This window comes from Crotalus tigris, unplaced genomic scaffold, assembly GCF_016545835.1.
Source record: "Crotalus tigris isolate CLP2741 ecotype Arizona unplaced genomic scaffold, ASM1654583v1 scf7180000024432.2438137, whole genome shotgun sequence".
Classification (NCBI taxonomy): Eukaryota; Metazoa; Chordata; class Lepidosauria; order Squamata; family Viperidae; genus Crotalus; species Crotalus tigris.
The window spans coordinates 687,624-707,172 of NW_024100599.1; the positions used below are offsets into that span (position 1 = coordinate 687,624).

A 19,549-nucleotide genomic window follows, 5' to 3' on the forward strand; every position below is an offset into this window, starting at 1 on the left:
ACTGAATATTAATAAAGCAATGGGTAAATATGTAGGAGTATTGAGTATGTTCCTTGTGATCTTAAAATGATACCAAATCTGCCAAGCATTAGTTTTCACTTTTACTGGATATCCCAGAGGACTTTAAAAGCAGTATGCTGTTAAACTCATTATGTAGCAAGTGTAAAATAGAAGAGAAAACATTTACTCAAATGACATCGCCTTTTTTTTCTATTGCCCCATTTCAATTTAATATCTCTAAGTTTGTTAATATGGTATTATAAGATTAGTAAGGTTTAAAGATATGAATGTATTTTAGTTACATATCAAAAATGTTTATTGATAATGGAATAATTATAAGTGGAGATGAGAATGGAGAGGGGGTGGCAAAAAAAAACATTTTTAAACTTTTTGATTATTGACATGGGTTCCCTTCCTACTTATTAACTATTTCTGCAGTGGAAAGATAAGCAACATTGTTCTACGTGTCAAGATCTAATGATGTGATTAAAAACTAGACTACGGCTACACTAGTAGTCTTCGACTTATGACCATAATGGAAACTGCCCATCACAATTTTAAATCATGATGGTCAAGATTTTAAATCAAATGGGTTGATAGATGACCAACCAGATTTTATGACTTTTTAGGGGAAGTTAAGCAATGTTGCAATCATGAAGCAAACCAATGGTTTGCTATAGTTGGGTGCCAAAATCAGCAAAATCATTCTAAAATGTAGTTACACGATTATGAGATGCTGCGTAAATGCAGCCCAGTTGCAAAGCTCCCAAAATTCAGTCATGTGACTATCAGAATTTTGAATCCAGATTTTAAGTAGGTCCGTTGTAACTTTGGTCACTGAGTGATCAATCATAAGTTGAGGACTATCTATATGTAGCACAATGTACACGATATTATTTCCTTTATACTGTATTTTTTTAATACTACAATTAAATTAATGCATAATCTCAGTGAACCATTAAGATTATTCTATTTTTTTTTAAAGGAAAAGTGAATGCTATTACTGAATAGCCAATCCTTAAGGGCTTGGTTATTTGCCCCACCAGAATTGGCTATTAGGTTGTTACTGAGGTATATTGGCCAAACCAATAGCCTGAAGCTTGTGGGAATTGGACTACAGCCAGATTTTTCCCGGCTATTTTTGAATATGATGACACCACCAAGATGCAGACATTGGTCTCACCCATTAGAGGAAGAGCGTCTAAGGCAGTGCACCGAAATGGCCTTTGAAAATTCTCACTCAAATTGGTGTGTATCAAAATTGAACAAAGCGTTTCTCCAAACTGATTAAGGGAAGAGAAAAATTCTCAAACAATTTGCAAGAAGTTTCAGAAGAATGTATTATTATTACTATTTTTTAGTGATGATGGAAGAATTGAGACTGAAAAAGTTCCAAGGGAGAAAGTCCTTAGTGACGTCTTTCTTCAGGATTTAAGTAAAGCCAGGGAGGCTTGCAGACCTCTGGAGAAATAACTTTGCAATTAAAAGCCAGGATCTTCATGCAGATCCTTCAAGAAGGCCTCTAAATAACAAAAATATCTCACTTATTCCATGAACATTTATCTGAAATGCCTTTCTCCTTTGACAGAAAAATTGAAAGCAATTTTTCCTTAAACGAGAACTACAGGAAATGTTCTTGGCCAGTCACTAGGTGAGGAAGCCACTGGTCTCCGAGGAAAAAACAAAAACAAAAAAACCCAGCCCAATCACGTAGTGCTGACACAGGATGATTTTCTAGCTCTTTCCTGAGCGATGCACCAACGAGATCGTTTCTCTCCAGCCAAACGCCGAGTCGTGCAGCTTGTAGATTCGGGCTTCTCCGGCGACGTCCGTGTAAGGAAATGCTGCAAGATGCTCCCATGCCATCCGCGGCTCCAGAGACCGAGGCTCCGGCGGTTGGAAGAGAGCAGCCCGGTTTTTTAAAAACGCGGCCGCAGGACCTAAGTCTTTCGAGCTCTCCGCCTTTTCTAGCCAAGGAACGGAAATTTGTCTTTCGTCCTCCACTTTCCGCCCCCTCCCCGGTGCTGGTGTCGCTGTTGCTGAAGGGAAGTGAAAATGAAATCGGCTTTTCTGAGAAATGATGAAAGCGGCCGAGCCCGCCAATGAGCAGCTGCGTCCAACTTCCGCACCTCTTTCACTCCAGCCCCCACCTCCCTTCTGCACAAACAGGCCTCGGAGAGGTGGAGGAGGGGGGGGGAGGAAGGGAAGGGAGGAGGAATTTCCAAGATTGGACTCCTCGCTCCTTCTCGCCTTGTTTTGCTTTCGATCTGGCGTCAGGACTAATCCCCGCCAAATGCAGAGGAGGAATAACTTTTAGTTTTGCTCCCGCGATTTATTCCGTCGCCGGTTTTCCTTTCCATTTTGCGTCTCTTGGCAACCGTGACAACCTTGAGGAATTACATAAATACCGGGAAACACATAATTGGTAAGGTAAATCCAGAACAATCTTTTGTTTTTACAACCAGAAACCAAGATCCAATAACCGTACACATTTCTTTCATCTGATTTTGCATTTACGCATATGCTGGACGCGTTTTATCCCAAATGCAAAGGCCGTGGCGGGTCATATGATGTTAGGCGCAGCTACTGACAAGAGAAAGCCGGGCTTTTAATTTCACTTTTGGATTTGCAGGGAAGAGAGGCACGGGAGGACGTGTTTCTCTTTCAGGCTCCGCAGTCGAAGACGGACCCGGGGTGGGGGCGGCTGGCGCGGCGGCGAAACATGTCAGTGGCAGAAACCCCAACCTCAGCGTCCCTTTGGTTTTCCTCTCGGCGTCGGCGGGCCGCGGAGAAACGGGCTTTCGGAGTGCGAAAAACTCTCGGAATGTCACAGCCGAGACGATTCTCGCCGAGCGAGGATTTCCTTCCCCCCCTGGCAATTTTGCTTGAACCCCAGCGGAGACGAGCTCTGGGGAGTTGCGGAAAGGGCGCTTGCTTTGCCATCCACTGGCCAGGCGGATAGTCTCTCTGGTAATCGGAAAACCGAGGTGAGCCCGCGAGCCAGCAGCCCTCTGCTTTGTTTTCCGTTTTCGGGCAGGGAAACGCGTGCAGGTCGGGGGAGACATTGGCCTTCTCGGTTCCCACCCTTGCAGGACTTTGGACCGGCTCTTGGCGAGATCAGGCCCTGTTGGGAGGCGCTGCCAAAAGCGTCCCGGGCGGGGAGAGTTTTTGCCCAATTTTTCTTGATGTTTGTGCTGCAAGAGAAAGGCGGACACGGAAGGAGTGGGGGCCATAAGTGTGCATCGCAGGAAAGGGCGCATTTTGCTGTCCCCCGAGGCACCGCGCCAGCTTTCGCTGCAGGCAACCGAGAGGAAGAACTCCGAGCGGAGCAGCCCTGCCGAGGGGCAGGGGTAAGACGGCAATTTTCTCCTAACAAGTCTTTGGTGCTTTGGGAGAACCAGGAGGGGCCGCTGTGTCAGCATAATGTCCCCCCCCCAAAAAAAAAAATACCCCGCGAAGGCGGCTGTTACACAAGCCAGCTGGGTCACTTCCTTTCCTCAGCGGCCGGGTCAAGTCGTGACGTAGATGCTCGTCTGGCCAATCGGGGAACGGATCCTCGGCGATAGAACGCCTCTCTTGACACTTTTACCGCTCGCGCGCTATGTTGGGTTCCAGGAAGCAGGGAATGGGAAAGGGCCCCAGGGTAACCCGACGACTCCCAGGCGCTGATCTGATGCTTTTCGAGTGGGAAGTGCGGAAGAGTCCTTACTAGCCTGATGCCCCCTGTGTTACATTTCAGGCTTCTTACGCTTTGAAAAAATATGGCTGGGAATGGTAGAGGTTGCCCTTCCAGGAAGGCTAAGGTTAAAGCCCGCACATTTGGGTACAGGTGCTAACTAGAACACAGTTAGATCAGGTGCACGGGCTTCGGGGAAGTCTGTTGTGCTTCAGTTCTTTCTGAATGCAGGTCCTTTAGAAATGGCTCTAAATGATTATGTAGTGTACTAGATCAAACTCTCATGCTGATTGAATTGATGTGGGGTATCTTTCACCATGCTTTAAGTATTGCACAGTTGTGAGGGTTAAGCCAGTTGTGAGAGCCAGTTTGGTTCAGTGGTTTAAGCATCAGATTAGAAAGCAGGAGTTTGTGAGTTTTAGTCCTGCCTTAGGCATGAAAGAAGGCCTTGTGGGGTTGCTGTTGTGGAGAAAATAAGAGGAAGGAGATGAATTAGATATGTTTGCCATCTTGAATTAGGTACCTCAAAAAGCAAAGCAGGGTTGGACCTGGTTTGTCCATGAATAGAAGACCACTAGGAAATGTCAGGCTAGATTGGAAAAAGATACCAGAAGAAGGGAATAGCAAATCTTACTGTTGCCCAGATAGAAGCTTTACATATCTTGAAACACACATGATGTTACCACAACTAAGCATTTTGGTGGGTTTTAGCTGCTAGTGATATGAATGGAAGCAGCCTTGGGCATGCCAACAGCACAATCCATGCAAATACTGTTTTCACTACTATACTTGAAATAAATATTTTTGAGTACTGACTGTACTGAGTCTAAAAATAGGTTACCCGTAGTTTTGTGCGTTTTGATTTTTGACATGAAACTGCAGTTAGCTTTGCAAGCAGCAATTAAAATCTAGTATTAATGTGTTTCCTTATTACCATACACTATACGTAAAACAAATAGATTAAAATGCATGGAACATTAAAGTTAATGTTCTATAATTATTTTTTCAATTCAATAAGATTTTCTTATGAATTGATGTGCATAAGAACAAAGCTAAATAATTTACCATATCTTTTTCTGGTTTCCAAATTGTATCTTGCAATGTGTGCCATTGCCTTTTTTGTGTAGAAAAGATTATTCAGTTGGAAGACACAATTGTTGGAAGATAAGGAACATTTATGGCTTCAGTCTAGAAAAAGTTCTAGTGTTTTATTGACGTCAGTAAGACAACTTGTGAAATAACTGTATAATGAAGTGAACACATCTGAAATTTGAAAACTGAAAAAGTTAAGATTTAATCTTCTGTTTGGAAGAAGACATATTACCTCCGGCATTATGGCAAGATATGCAGCTTTGTTTGTGTTTCTTAGATTTCATTAAGCATTTTTAAGTTATGTCCTTTCCTTAAATTCCTTTACTCCTTGTACATAAAGTTATTTATGTGCTATATGTGTGTATTCAAAAATGAAATAGAAGTATTTATAATTTTTAAACAGTACTAAGCTATGACTTTGTTTATACAGCTCTGGTATAAATATATATTTTAAATATAGAATGAATATATATTAGAATACTCTTAGGAAAATCTATAGCAAAAAAATAGCATTACATGACAAATATCTATAGTAATGCTATGATGAATCAAAATAGCATCTTGTTCCCCAATACAAGACTTATTTAGAGGATGTTCTATGTAAAAAAAATTAATTTCCAAGCTAAGCAATTTATCTTATTGATAAAAGTACAAATAATTGGCTGAACAAATGAGCTTTAAGTTCTGTAACTCTTACAAAATAGTAAAAAAATATTGAAAAAAACATCTTATACTTTTCTTTCTTAGATGATAATTAGGTTTCAAATTTATGGATACCAATGAATTAATACCAACACCTGGTTTGGTAAAACCAGATCTGCCTTATTTCCACCACTGGAAGAAATATTTCTCTTGCATTTGATGTTTGTTGGGGTTATAAATAGAAGGCAAGGTAGCAAAGGGGTGGTTTTCAGTCCATCTTAAAACATCTGTGGGAAATTCATTTTATGGGGAAGTTATCTCTCCCATTTAAAAAATGTTACTGATTTACTTTGGGTCAAACATCAGTTGAAAATAGCTTGATTTTTTTTTGCCTCTCTCACTTTAAGGATATTAGTGGTTTACTTTGAGTCACATTTAGTTTCCCATCAATGTGGACATGAAGTTCTGGATTTTACAGTTCTACTTGCCCTGTTTGATGTGGTAGATATCCCCTGCTATGTCAGCCTTTGTTGCTTTGGAGAGAACAAATCAAGTAGAGACCTTCAGAAGCCTAGCACAAATGTGTGGACAGTCTGTTACTTCTTCTCAAGCTTTTAGCTGAATGGCTTGCAGCAGAAGTCTTTATACTGCATTAGGAGAGAAAAGAAAAGCCACATTAAGTTTTTGTTGTGTTTTGAAGACCAAGCATGGAAACAGTGACAAGATTTCATGCCTTAAGGATGAAGCAAGACTCTGGCATCCACAAACTTCGTGTTGACTGACAAACTCAGCTAAAATGTGTGAGAATCTTTGCATGCTCTAGCAATTGATTAATGAATGCTTATTTTAATGTGATATTTCTATGTTCATCTGTATAAAATAAACATTCTTTATGGAAATGGATCTTGAAGTCTTTGCAGTGTAAATAAATTCATCTCTAGGGAGTGGCTAGAGTGTAAATCCTATACCTACTAAATGTGGATGCAGTTATTAAAGGTTCTATTGTTTTGGAAAAATCTGAGAACTGTGAGGTTATATAAAGTTTGGCATATTGAAAACAATGATTATTGTTTAAACAAACAAAACAAATGTGTTTCTATGTGTGAGTGAATCTTCTGAATCAAAGAAGGAAATGGAGTGGAATAAAAGTACATTCACTGTTTGTTGACCACATGAAGATATTTAGGCAATTTGATCTTGCTTATGGAGCATCAGGTTTTGCGGAACAGAATAGAAATTGCTCATAAATATAGAAACATAACCTTGCATTCACAGAACTTTCAGTGCCAATGATACTGAAGTACAATCACAAGTCACAATCCATTTGGAATGATTTTTCTTAATGAGACATATTTTATATTGGTTCCTACAATTTTAGAAAAAAATGTACTTTCAAAACTGCTTGGTAGTACAGGTGCAATAAATGCTTTAAGACCATGACCAGGACAGCAACCGACATAAATGAATGAGTCATTCTCTCCCATTAAAGCAAGAAAAAACATCCTGTCAACATATTGTTAATATTCTTTATAGCAAGTTATTCACAGCACTGAGAATCTGTTTGATGGAACAGTTAAGGCATCAGGCTAAAAACCCAGAGACAGAGTTCTAATCCTGCCCTAGGTACAAAGCAACTAGGTGGCATTGGGCCAGTCACTCTCTCAGCCCTATGAAATAGCCAATAGCAAATCACTTCTGGAAAAACCTTGCTGAGAAAACTGCTCGACTTAGGGCAGTCTCTAGTAATCACACACAATAAAATATATACATTTTCTCACCATCAACAACTTTCTAAGAAATGCCTTCTCTTCTAGTACAGAATTATTTTTAAAAGATACAGGGATCTATGTTTTCTGTTTAGCATATTTTTAATGTGAGTAGAATAAGTGACAGGACTATCTCATCCCTTTTTAGGAGGTGAGAGTTCTTTACAAAAAGGAAATAGATAGGTTCGCACCCCTAGAAAAACTTTTATAAGCGTGTCCAAAATTTGGATTCTGCATGTTTTACTGCCTCTGGTTTGAGTAGCAGATTTTATGTAATGTTGCAAATCAGTATTGATGAAGGGTGGCCTTCCACTTCTGTATCCATTATTTGGAAAAGCCCATCTCTAATTGCATGTAGAAAATAGGTCATTTTTCTATCATATTTAGGCAGTGTATAGCCAGTTTGCAGAATGAACATTGGGGATTGCCTGGACCCTTGCCATGAAAAGCATCACATATTCAAGGAGTTAGGGGCTCATTGACACTAAGAATGCAGTTTTTTCAGGAGATAGTTCTTTGCCTGAGTTTGCTATCTGTCTGGGAAAACTGTTTAAAAACTTTTTGTCTGAAACTAATCTTACAGGATGGATCCATGGTTCATTCCATCTTTCTTGATAGATTGTTCCCCTCCCCCCCACTTCATTTAGCGGTTGATTGTGGTTACAACAGCAATGAAAAACTTTATGACCACTCCATGCATGTATGACCTTTGCAGGTCTGTAAAGCAAATAAAGCTGAATAAGATCATAAGCACAGTTGCAGTTTCACTTAGCATCTGCTTCACTTAATAATAAATTGCCAGTTCTAATTCTGGTTGCTAAACAAAGACTATCTGAATAGAGATCAAATAAAAACTCTGAGACAAGCAGAAAGACAGAGAGGCCTTGAACCATTCCAAGGAAGCTCCTCTACATTTAAATACTGTAATTCTGCAGTATTTTCTATTTCTCAACAGACAGCTTTTATCTTAGTAAGGCTTAATGTCTTGTCTTCTGGGGTGTTGAGGGAAGGTACAGTGATGGAAAAAATTATTTGATCCCCTGCTGATTTTGTACGTTTGTCTACTGACAAAGAAATGATCAGTCTATAATTGTAATGGTAGGTTTATTTTAATAGTGAGAGACAGAATAACAACAACAACAACAAAATCTAGAAAAACACATTTCAAAAAAGTTATACATTTGATTTGCATTTTAATAAGTGAAATAAGTACTGTATTTGATCCTCTATCAATCAGCAAGATTTCTGGCTCCCAGGTGTCTTTTATACAGGTAATGAGCTGAGATTAGGAGCACTCTCTTAAAGGGAGTGCTCCTAATCTCAGCTTGTTACTTGTATAAAAGTCATCTGTCCACAGAAGCAATCAGATTCCAAACTCTCCACCATGGGCAAGACCAAAGAGCTGTCCAAGGATGTCAGGGACAAGATTGTAAACCTACACAGGCTGGAATGGGGTACAAGACTATCACCAAGCAGCTTGGTGAGAAGGTGACAACGTTGCGATTATTCGCAAATGGGAGAAACACAAAATAACTGTCAATCTCTCTTGGTCTGGAGCTCCATGCAAGATCTCACCTCGTGGAGTTTCAGTGATCATGAGAACGGTGAGGAATCAGCCCAGAACTACACGGGAGGATCTTGTCAATGATCTCAAGGCAGCTGGGACCATAGTCACCAAGAAAACAATTGGTAATACACTATGCCGTGAAGGACTGAAATCCTGCAGTGCCTGCAAGGTCCCCCTGTTCAAGAAGCACATGTACAGGCCTGTCTGAAGTTTGCCAATGAACATCTGAATGATTCAGAGGAGAACTGGGTGAAAGTGTTGTGGTCAGCTGAGACCAAAATCAAGCTCTTTGGCATCAACTTGCTGTGTTTGGAGGAGAAGAAATGCTGCCTGTGATCCCAAGAACACCATCCCCACCGTCAAACATGGAGGTGGAAACATTATGCTTTGGGGGTGTTTTTCTGCTAAGGGGACAGGACAATTTCACCGCATCAAAGGGACGATGGATGGGGCCACGTACTGTCAAATCTTGGGTGAGATCCTTCCTTCAGCCAGGGCATTGAAAATGGGTCGTGGATGGGTATTCCAGCATGACAATGACCCACAACACATGGCCAAGGCAACGAAGGAGTGGCTCAAGAAGAAGCACATTAAGGTCTTGGAGAGGTCTAGCCAGTCTCCAGACTGTAATCCCATAGAAAATGTGTGGAGGGAGCTGAAGGTTCGAGTTGCCAAACATCAGCCTCGAAACCTCAATGACTTGGAGAGGATCTGCAAAGAGGAGTGGGACAAAATCCCTCCTGAGATGTATGCAAATCTGGTGGCCAACTACAAGAAATGTCTGACCTCTGATTGCCAATAAGGATTTTGCCACCAAGTACTAAGTCATGTTTTGCGAAGGGGTCAAATACTTATTTCATTCATTAAAATGCAAATCAATTTATAACTTTTTTGAAATGCGTTTTTCTGGCTTTTTTGTTGTTAATTTGTCTCTCACTGTTAAAATAAACCTACCATTACAATTATAGACTGATCATTTCTTTGTCAGTGGGCAAATGTACAAAATCATCAGGGGATCAAATAATTTTTTTCCTTCACTGTATGTATTCCATTTTGCAGAATGCTGATGTCCATGTTTGGATGAAGCTTTAGAAAGAGTTGCTCATGTGTTGATCCACTGCTCATTTTAGGCCATCTGCTGCTTAAAGCTTAAAGCCCTTCCTTAATAAGAACTTGTGCTGGTCCAAAGAGAAAATTGTGCATTTTGTATTAGCATATTGGTCACCAATATCTCCAGCTAAATTCTGTTCAGCTGAGATTGCTATCAAGATATGTGATCTTATGGTCATTCTATAAATCTATAATTTTTTAAATTCCAGGTTACTATATTTTACTTCTATTTTTGGCTGTCTTTGGTGGTAAATAAAGCAATGATATTTGTGGTATGATATTTTTATTTATTATTAAATCCTTGTCCTATTCAGTGCCATCATTGTGGATGATGAACTTAAAATATTCTATTTTCTAAGTGGCATTTAAGAGTTACAGCTGGCACTTCTTGGTAAAACTTGAAAGTTATGAAAAAAATAGAGTAGTATAAACAGTAATTGCACAGAGTTTGTAGAGACGTGAAGGTCAAAGTCCACTGGTTTTATTTGAACATAGTCAAACTTGTAGGCATACGACTGTCTCTAAGTTCTTAAGCTTGAACTGTTTGGAAAATCTAATCAGCTAGCCTAACAATTGTGGCCCCCAAACCTCCCATCCTCCTACATTGTTACCCAGAATGTAAAATAATGTGTTTTTCAAACTTGGCAACTTTAAGTTGTGTGACTTCAATCTCCAGAATTCTCCAGCCAGCCATGACTATATGCTCAAGGTTTTATATTTTTAATAAATATTCCAAAGGGGATTGATGATTGATGACTCACAAAAGGGCAATAGAGCTACATGAAGGAGCTTAGAACACTGATTCCAAATCTTACAAAGCAATACTATAACTTAGTTGTCTGAACTAATTCTTACAATTTCTGAGAATGTGAGTTATTAGGTACATCAGAAATTCCCTACTCATTTGCAAAAGAGCAACAACAACAACAGCAAAAAATCAGCTTATGGATCAATTGGACTTAGGAGAATAGCTCCTTAATCAGGAGGAAGTACAGTGTACCTGATCGAGTAAAATTCCCCTTGGCAGCTTTGTATATTTGTTTATGGATGGGATGATTAATCTCTAAGTGTTGATTGTGTAATAAGTAATAATGGACTTTGGGCTTTTGTCTGCTTCAGAGTGGCATTGAGTAATTGTGTTCCCACTCTAATGGTTTACTTTTGAAAAGCAGTAGTCTGCACCCTCTCTGATTTTGTAGAACTTTACTTAATGCAGTGGAACAGATAGAAGGTTGGGGATCTAAAATCAGTTGTCAGCCCTTAACCCAAGCCTAAATATTTTGTGTCCTAATTATTTGAGCTGCTTAATTGAGATAGTAGCTTGGTTAAAACACAATCATTGCTAACTGCTTTGTCTGGTTTATTTATACATACATGGTTAAATCTCGGTTTGCAGTCCTACTTTGTAAGTCAAAGCCTAGCCATGATCTTTCACTTCATATGCTGAGGCAAATGATAGCTTGTGCCAGGGTTGAAAAGATGAGAATTTCTATAAGTTAGAAAAAAAGTGCAAGCCTAATCTCTTTAAAGGTTCATTCAGTTTCTTATAGCACTGTCGTCAATGATATTTTGTGGAGGGTTTTGTTTTGTTTTGTTTTGGTGTCTTCAAGGCAGTCATGACTCCTAGTGACTGCCTAGACCAGGGGTGTCAAACTGCTAGCCCATTGGCCAGCTGCATCATATGGAGGCCGCGTCCACCCCAGCTCCGGCAGTGCAAAAAAGTTGTGATACATTGCATCACGTCATGTGATGTGGCGAGTTTGACACCCGTGGCCTAGACTAATTCCTGTAGTTTTGTTGGCAACATTTCATAACTGATTTGCCATTGCCTACTTCTTAGGGATGAGAAAGTGTGACTCGCCCAAGCTGGCACTGAACTAGGTTTATCTAAAACCTAATTGTCAACCCTAAAGTAAACTGTGTAATACCTTAGTGTTGGCTTCAGAAGTAAGAGGAAAATAAGTAATTCTTGCATTAGGGGTCTTTTCATATTTTGTATATATTGCTTTCAATATGACAACCATTTATTGCAAAGAACATTGATATGACTTTGCATTGACTTAAGTGGCAAGTGGTTTCTGCCCTATACAGTGCCAAATATGCTGAATCACCATACTGGGTCGTTCAAGCCTTTTCCAGATTTTTCCATAAGTGATAGATATCTTAATATTAAGAAAATAGGTTTCGGCTTATACATATAAGTTCTAACATAAGCACTAATGGCGTCTGTCTTTATCCCTGTTAGGCCATCTCTGATGGTAGCATTGCTTTGAGGCCATCTTTGGTTGTATGGCTCAGATAGAAGATACTGCAGATGTACCTATGGTGTTAGAATGAAGAAGCCCATTGCTCTCTATAGATGGAGTGCAGACAGCTTGTGTGCGTCCCAAAATACTTGGATAACTGTGAACGAGTTTTGATGAGGGACTCACATTTGGGATTGGGAAGCGGTTGGTAGTCACATCAAATTGGATAGCAACTTGAGTTGATAAGGCAAGAGAGTGTCCCTTTACTTTTTATGATTTTGCAACCATGATTTTATTTAAAATATTGCTGAGGTATTATTTAAACAGAGACTGATATAATTGTATTTATCTGTCATTCCAAATAAAGCAAGTCAGAGTTCTTAATTAGTGACTGCTTGGGCAATGGGCAAAAGTGATGCTATTCACAGTAGTTCCATGTTTATTGGTTTGTGGATTGTTGTGTATATTTCTCAGCAGGAAACAAAATAAGTCCTGGCATTAAATCTGCATGCTTGTTATGCAAATTGTGTGAAAAACTTGATTAAAAGGAGGTTTTATGACAAGTTGAAGCAGGCGGGTACTTGAGTTCTGTAGAGTTCTCTTTCTGCAGTCCTTGGGAGCCTTCCTTCAGAAGTACGAAAAACTGCTCATTTTACAACGATCATTGCAGCCATTATCACTGAACAGAGGTCATTGGGCCATTATTGAATGGGACCCAATATAGCTGAAAAGAAAGAAGTTGGTAGTAACTTGAGGTACACCAAGCAGGTGTAGGAAACCTGGAGTCTGATGGGCATACTTTGGACCTTGAGTGCACTTTTTAAGTAAAGATGAGGGTGGAATCTAACGCTTTGGCTTGTAGCATGCTAGGTTTTTAAGTCAAAAGTATTTGCCAACCACAAAATTACTGCTGTTCACGGTGGAAAAATATTCTCTACTTGGGAATGGAGAACAAAGAAATGTTTATTTCATATCTGTCTAGTGAACCTATTAGGAGAAGTATTCAGTATTCATTTCTATAATATTTATTTGTTACTATAAACATACTCCTTGTCAAGGATGTCCACAGGGTATGGTCAAAAAAGTCAGGATGGTTGGCCCAACACTGCTATCCTAAAAAATCCTATTCTCTATTTTGTGTTTTCACTGTGCCAATTATTCCTGTGTGTATGTGGCAGATAAAAAAATAAACTTCCATTTCAGTTCTTATCAGGAAAGTAAGACTATCTTCCATAAAAGGCTCTCACTGCACAGAGCTTTTTATAAAAAGAGTTCACAACAACAAAAGGAACAAAAGCAACGAGATGTTTTATAAAGCATCTTATTTAAATGTGGGGCAGAGAATAAGAAATGTACATATGATTTTTAGATGGTCCTAATCCAAATTCTTTGGAAAGAAAGATCTGTCACCTACATAATAGTGGAGACTTGTCCCCATATTTTTAAGGCTGTGCCTTAATAAATAGATACAGATGGTCCTCCTTTAAGGACCAAAATTGGGACTGGCAATTTGGTTATTAAGTGAAGTGGTCAAAATGAAATTGTGACTGCTTATGGTCTTACTTCAGGTTTTTTTTTTTTTTTTTTTGCTGTACAGACTTGTGAAAGCCATAAATGCAAGGATTGGTTACAAAATTATTTTTCCATCACTATTGTAACTGCAATCAGTCACTAAATGAGGCAGCTGCTAAACAAGGACTGCCTGTAGTTTACCTCTTATGAACCCGCCAAACACCTCTTTGGAGAGTTTTATAATTTGCCCCCTGACCTTAAAGCAATTACTATAGAAGATGTATTTACTGTATAACAGGACTGAAAGTAATCTTAAAACACCTGGAGGTTAGAGAATCCTAAATAAAACTGAAACAGTGTCAAAACTAACAAAAAGCTGACAGCAATCATAGCTGCTGCTATGGTTTGGTTTAACTTATTTTTTCCAGTTGCTGACTAAAACCAATCTAAGTATAATACCCAGTCCAGTTTCATTTCTTATTTCTTCTGTTCACTGGTTTCAGTTTGTGTTTCCGATTTTGATAAGACACTTGCTTGGTCTTTATAATTTGTGTAAACTTCTTGCTTTTTTCAAGTTTTTAAAAAATTCTTACAGCAAGAGACTTCCCAGTCTGGTCTGACTCAAAGAAAAAATTCCACTGATTTTATTAGTAGTTTACTTTTGAGTCATTGTGCAATCTACTGTGAGAGCGTTTGCTGGTTATCCAGCTTTGTGTTGAAGATGTGTGAAAAAGTACTGATCCTAAAGCAGAGGTATTATTTTTTTTAAATAGGTCATGAGTAAGGGGCAAGGACTGCATGTGAGAAAGTAGGTAGGGACAAGGGAAAAAAAGAATCTTAAGATAATTAAATTTTACAGCTAACAATAGCAATAGCACTTAGACTTGTATATTATTTCATAGTGCTTTACAATCCTCTCTAAGCATTTTACAGAGTCAGCATATTGCCCCCAACAATCTGGGTCCTCATTTTAGTAATCTCGGAAGATGGAAGGCTGAATGAACCTTGAGCCAGAACTCCTGGTTTGATTCTGGCAGTGAATAGAGTTAGCTTGCAATACCACCACAGCTCAGTTGTTACAATATACTCTGTATATTAAATGATTGTCTCCTTTTGTCATACTGGAAATTAAAATTTGATGCTAAATATTGAAGAAACTTTGAAAACTGCATTAGAAACTCCGAAGGGCACAAGAGGTAAACCTGATTTCTCGAGTAGATATGTGTCTTAGAGAAACTCTTTCTCAAAAGACATACTGGTAGCAACAAAGACTAGAAGCACTACAGTCCAGTGAGAACTGTACATCTCAGGATGAATGTGAGCAAGCTGCTTTATTAATTGCAACTCTCTCTCAAACTTCCCCTTTCTTTTGAACAGTTAAATATTGTGAAGAGTGCAGACAATACCACATTACATACAGAAGCACCATTAACCTCTTGACATAACGCCAGATACCCACATCGCTTAACCAACATTATTATAGAACCCAGTAGCATTTGACTTCATGTTAGGGCTACACCATCTGCTTTTCTTTTGAAGTGATACATGTCATCAACCACCAATAATAACTTTTAGGTTTCTATCTAGAACATGGGTCAGTCTCAATACAAGAGAATAAATAGAAGTATGATTTAAAAATAGTCTCTTTAGAAACTAGTGGAAGAACATTTCAACTGATTATAAATTCAGTCTGCATCAAAGATAAGTCCTGGGTGATTATTTACAGTGTGAAATTTATTAGCAAATTTTATTTTAACCAAACAGAAGGCTTATGTCCACTGGAGGTATTAAATTAGTCCAGTTGAAAGTATTACTAGTAAACTGATTTCATTTTTGTTTTATTCGTGTTTATTTTATATGTACTTAGTCTCCTTAGAACTATCATGGATCTGACACTTTTGGGCATTCAGTGTTTTTATTTTCTCATACTGAGGAGAAGACATCATGTAACTGTCAGACAAGATCATAAACCTGTTACAATGCTCTGGTGTGCGATTATTTCTTTGTTGTAAGTGGCCACTGCCCTCTTGATGCCACAATTTTGCTTATGAACAAAATTGAGTAACGATGCTATTTGAAACTATACATTGTCTTTTATGGATGTATTTATGGGTCTTCATTATTACCTTCTTGTATATATTATGGCTGGGTTTCTACTACGTGGGACTTTTTATGAGAAGTGGATTATCTGCACTGCTGAGTCAATAGAGAATTTTTTTTAGTTTGCAACTGTTTAGGAGAGATAGGGAAGTCTCTTGAGAGAAGTACTTGGTACTACCTTCTGTTCTCTTCTGCATTGTAGGTGTAGAGATGATTAAGAGAAAGCAACCATCATACTGGGTTTGTGTGTGTGTGTGTGTGTGTGTGTGTGTGTGTGTGTGTAGGAAGAACAGGGAGAATGGACAGCGGGAAAGGGGACACATGGATGTTGGCAACAGGGGACAGGTGATGTGACATGCATTATAACATCATCAAACAAATACAATTTGCTAGGCTTCTAGGTAATTTCTTTGAGGGGATAAAGAAAGCATATTCTATATTCTCTGGCTTGTGGCTGATTTACACCATTATTTTGTTAACCATTAGTTGTTGAGTAAAACACAATTGCTAAAGTTTACATATGCTAAGTGATACACCATAGCTTATCAATTGTAATGGCTAACTTCACACCACATAGATTACACCAGAGGCAAATAAACCAGCTTATGAATTGATGTGTTGTGCAAACAAAGTCTGAGATTAGTTTCTATAATAGCTGGTTGTATTAGCTTTCAAAGAAAATGTACATTTCTTTGAATTGATTGAATTAGTTTTTCTCTGTCCATTATCTATTTTCTATGAAACTGATATTTTATTGTGCTTTGTGGAAATTTGTGTGTTTTGTCAGATTTGGGTCTCAGGCTTCAATTCTAACTTATATAGTTTTTTGGCTAAAATTTCCATAAAAGTCATCAACTCAACTTCTGTAAAATGAATATTGAAACAGAAAACAGGAACACAGATAGACTTCCCTTCATTTAAGAGCCAAAAAGAAAAGAAAACTGCTCTTTAAGCTCTTCTGCCCTGTAGACAAAGAAGAAATTAAATTACTCTTCAGGAAAGTGTAGATGAGGTTATAGTTTCTCTGCTCTGGGTTCTTTAGATTCAGGTTAGTAAATATCTCCTAACTGGCCTGGGCCAGAATTGGTGAAGGGTGAATTCTGTGGCTCCCACTGCTGATTTTTTTCAGAGCCAAGAGCCACCACGAACAGTACACTTTAATGGCTGTCCTCAGATCTGGTTCCAGAAGGCTTGTTTCAGGTGAGACTAACATGAAGCAACAACCTTATCTTATATTGTAATATGTTTATTAGTCAGGGAGACTGCAAGTTGACAACATATAGGACTAACCTGAATCTTTGTCTAGTTTGCATTTATGCTAATGCCTAAATGCAGATAGTGACAGGGATGCTTAATAAGAGCAGTTATAGCAGTCTGCAGGGTCTCATCTTTGACTTTGTGTTTTGTACAGCTGTCACTTGAGAAGGTAGCTTAAGCTTCTTCAGTTCAACCTCCCCCTCACTTTTGAATTCACTCTTATGTTTTACCTGGGTCACAATATCTATTTGGCAGGTGAATGTACTGAAATCCCTAGAGCCCTTTAGATGCATGCAAAATATACTCATTTATATTATGGTAAGGATACTAAGTAAGTCTCAGAAAGTGTGATGGTTACAGTGGTGTCAGCAGACAAGAAAATACCCACCCCCACTCCAGCGGTGGTAGCTATTTTTCCTGGTGCCATTCCAAAGGGACAACCTTGTTTTTATTACAGAGTAGATTTCATGTACAATAAAGCATATGGTGGACCTTTCAAATTTTGCCTTGGCATTGAAGTCACAGGGAACTAGCAAGCACGACTAACGTTGCTGATGTTATCTTTCTACCTCTTCATGCGTCTGCTGACTCTTGTTCTTCTATTCTTAAGCCATACTGCATTTAGGTTATTGAATTTGCTGATTTCAAAACCCAGCCAGTTGGTCCTCCACATTGCTGCAATTCACAATCCATGATCTGGGTGGCAACCTCTCCTTTGCTTTTCATCCAAAGCAGAGTCATAATAAAGCTCAAAACCCTCATTGTCAGAATTTGCTAATCAAGTAGATCTGTGATGGTGAAGCTATGGCATGCATGCCACAGCTGGCACACAGAGCCCTCTCTGTAGGCATGCGCACTGTTGCCCCAGTCCTAGGCCTTCAGCTGGGTTTTATAAAACCTTTTTGTTTTAGGCCTCCGCCGCTGTGTGCAAACAAAAAAAAAAAGGTTCAATCAATCAATTTCAATTTCTCAAGGGAAAAAAAAGATCTCGCAAAGTTGGAATTGATTGATTGAACTTTTTAGTCCCAACCAGTCTGCTGTTACCACAGCAGCCACACCCACCCAATGGGCCACGCCCACCCAATACCCAAAAATACATAAGTGGGTTTTGGGTTGCAGTTTGGGCATTCGGTCTCTAAAAGGTTCGCCATCACTGAACTAGATGTTTTCCTTCTTCTAGCATACCAGTGGCAAATTGCTGATGGTGATAGTATGAGATCATTGGAAATGCTCAAAGGACATAAACAGGGTTTCTTGCACTTGTGATAACTTTGCTTATGAAATTGTCTCAAGTAATTTTTCTGACCTGAAGAGAAGGTATTGAGATGCTTTGTTTAACTTATGTAGCTACACTTTTCTTAGCTAATTTCCAGGGTATGGAAAGTGAGGAGAGAACCATTTATTTATGTATTTACTTATTTTAAATGATTTATATAGCTGTTCATATTGTAAGAACAAGCATAGGCGGCACTCATAACAATTATCCATTTCCATGATCCCTCTGAATAGCTTGAGTCATTTGAACCCTTTTGGCTGGTTCTGCCTGAGCCCAGAAAAGAGGCAGTCCAATCCTTTATTTGCTTACCCTTAGTGGACAAAATCTTGCCAAACTAAAGCTATAAGATACTAAACATATCCTGAGAGATTCTAGGATGTGGTTACTCTGAACCTCTTCCCTCCTTCCTCATCCAGCTCAGTCTCTTGATCTTGGTCCTTTTCTGAGAAAGCTCTGATTTGGCCAAATCCTCCTCCTCTGCTGCTGCAGGTGTAAATTCCATCACACCAACTGGGCCTTATGACGTATGTCCAACAAAGCTACAAGGACGGCTGTGCTAACCTAAGTGCATGGAGAGCAGGAAGCTTTGGCCTTGCACACCTGTATTTCCTAGACATTGTGGCAGAAAGATTAGAAATCTTAGCTTTTTGTTTTAATTTAGCTAGGCTTCCTCCAAAGTGACCATTCTGTTTAGTTTAAACTGCAGCTTACTAATAAGCCAAGTCATAAATCACAGCTAAAGCCTAATCTCCTTGTAGCAAATATACAGTAGTTTAAATGAAACATAGCTTCCCTATAGAAAATTCAGCTAGTTTAAAAGCAGAAGTAACTTTCTGATCGATTTTTATGGAGATTCTCACTCATGCAGGCCATGGTTGTCCCAAAGGTGTGTTTTTAAGAGGCAACTGGGCTGTCTTTGTTTTTCCTTGAAGATATTTCCCTTCTCATCCAAGAAGTTTCTTCAGTTCTAAACTGAAAAAGCTTCTTGGGTGAGAAGCAAAATGTCTTCAAAAACAAAAAAAATAAAGAAAGTCCAGTTGTCTCTTGAAAAAGCATCTTTGGGACATTTCTAATTGATTCCTCAGGCCCACTCTAAAGGAGGGGAAATTAATACTTTAGTTTAACACTGCATGTGAAACAATTTTTTAGTCCTTCCTGAAAATCAGTTCTCATAAAATATGAGTAGTAGGCACATGGTATTCCTCCTTTATCCCTGGAATTGAGTGTGCTGGCTAGGTCTGAAAGGACGTGTAATCTGACAGCCTCTGGGAAGATGCATTTTTCTAACCCTGCCTTAAACATTCT

General features: G+C 39.0%; 1 protein-coding gene and 1 long non-coding RNA gene across 12 annotated transcripts in view; one reads left to right on the plus strand and one right to left on the minus strand.

Annotated features, from left to right (window-relative positions):
- Positions 1–224: 224 nt before the first annotated feature.
- Positions 225–19,549, plus strand: part of IRF2 (interferon regulatory factor 2) — a 48,234-nt gene continuing 28,909 nt past the window's right edge. Inside the window, exons 1-2 of one of the 11 annotated variants that reach the window (XM_039330735.1) lie at positions 225–2,425; positions 6,111–6,210. The gene's annotated coding sequence lies outside the window, so the exon portion shown is untranslated. Of the gene's footprint in view, positions 2,431–2,497; positions 2,988–3,018; positions 3,351–6,110; positions 6,211–19,549 lie in introns of those variants that run through there. The other 10 variants (XM_039330740.1, XM_039330734.1, XM_039330744.1 and 7 more) reach the window with 10 other exon arrangements.
- The window catches only part of LOC120302407, a 69,261-nt gene continuing 53,079 nt past the window's right edge, over positions 3,368–19,549 (minus strand). The window contains exon 3 of the long non-coding RNA XR_005555125.1: positions 3,368–6,057. This is a non-coding gene — a long non-coding RNA (uncharacterized LOC120302407). The remainder of the gene's footprint in view (positions 6,058–19,549) is intronic.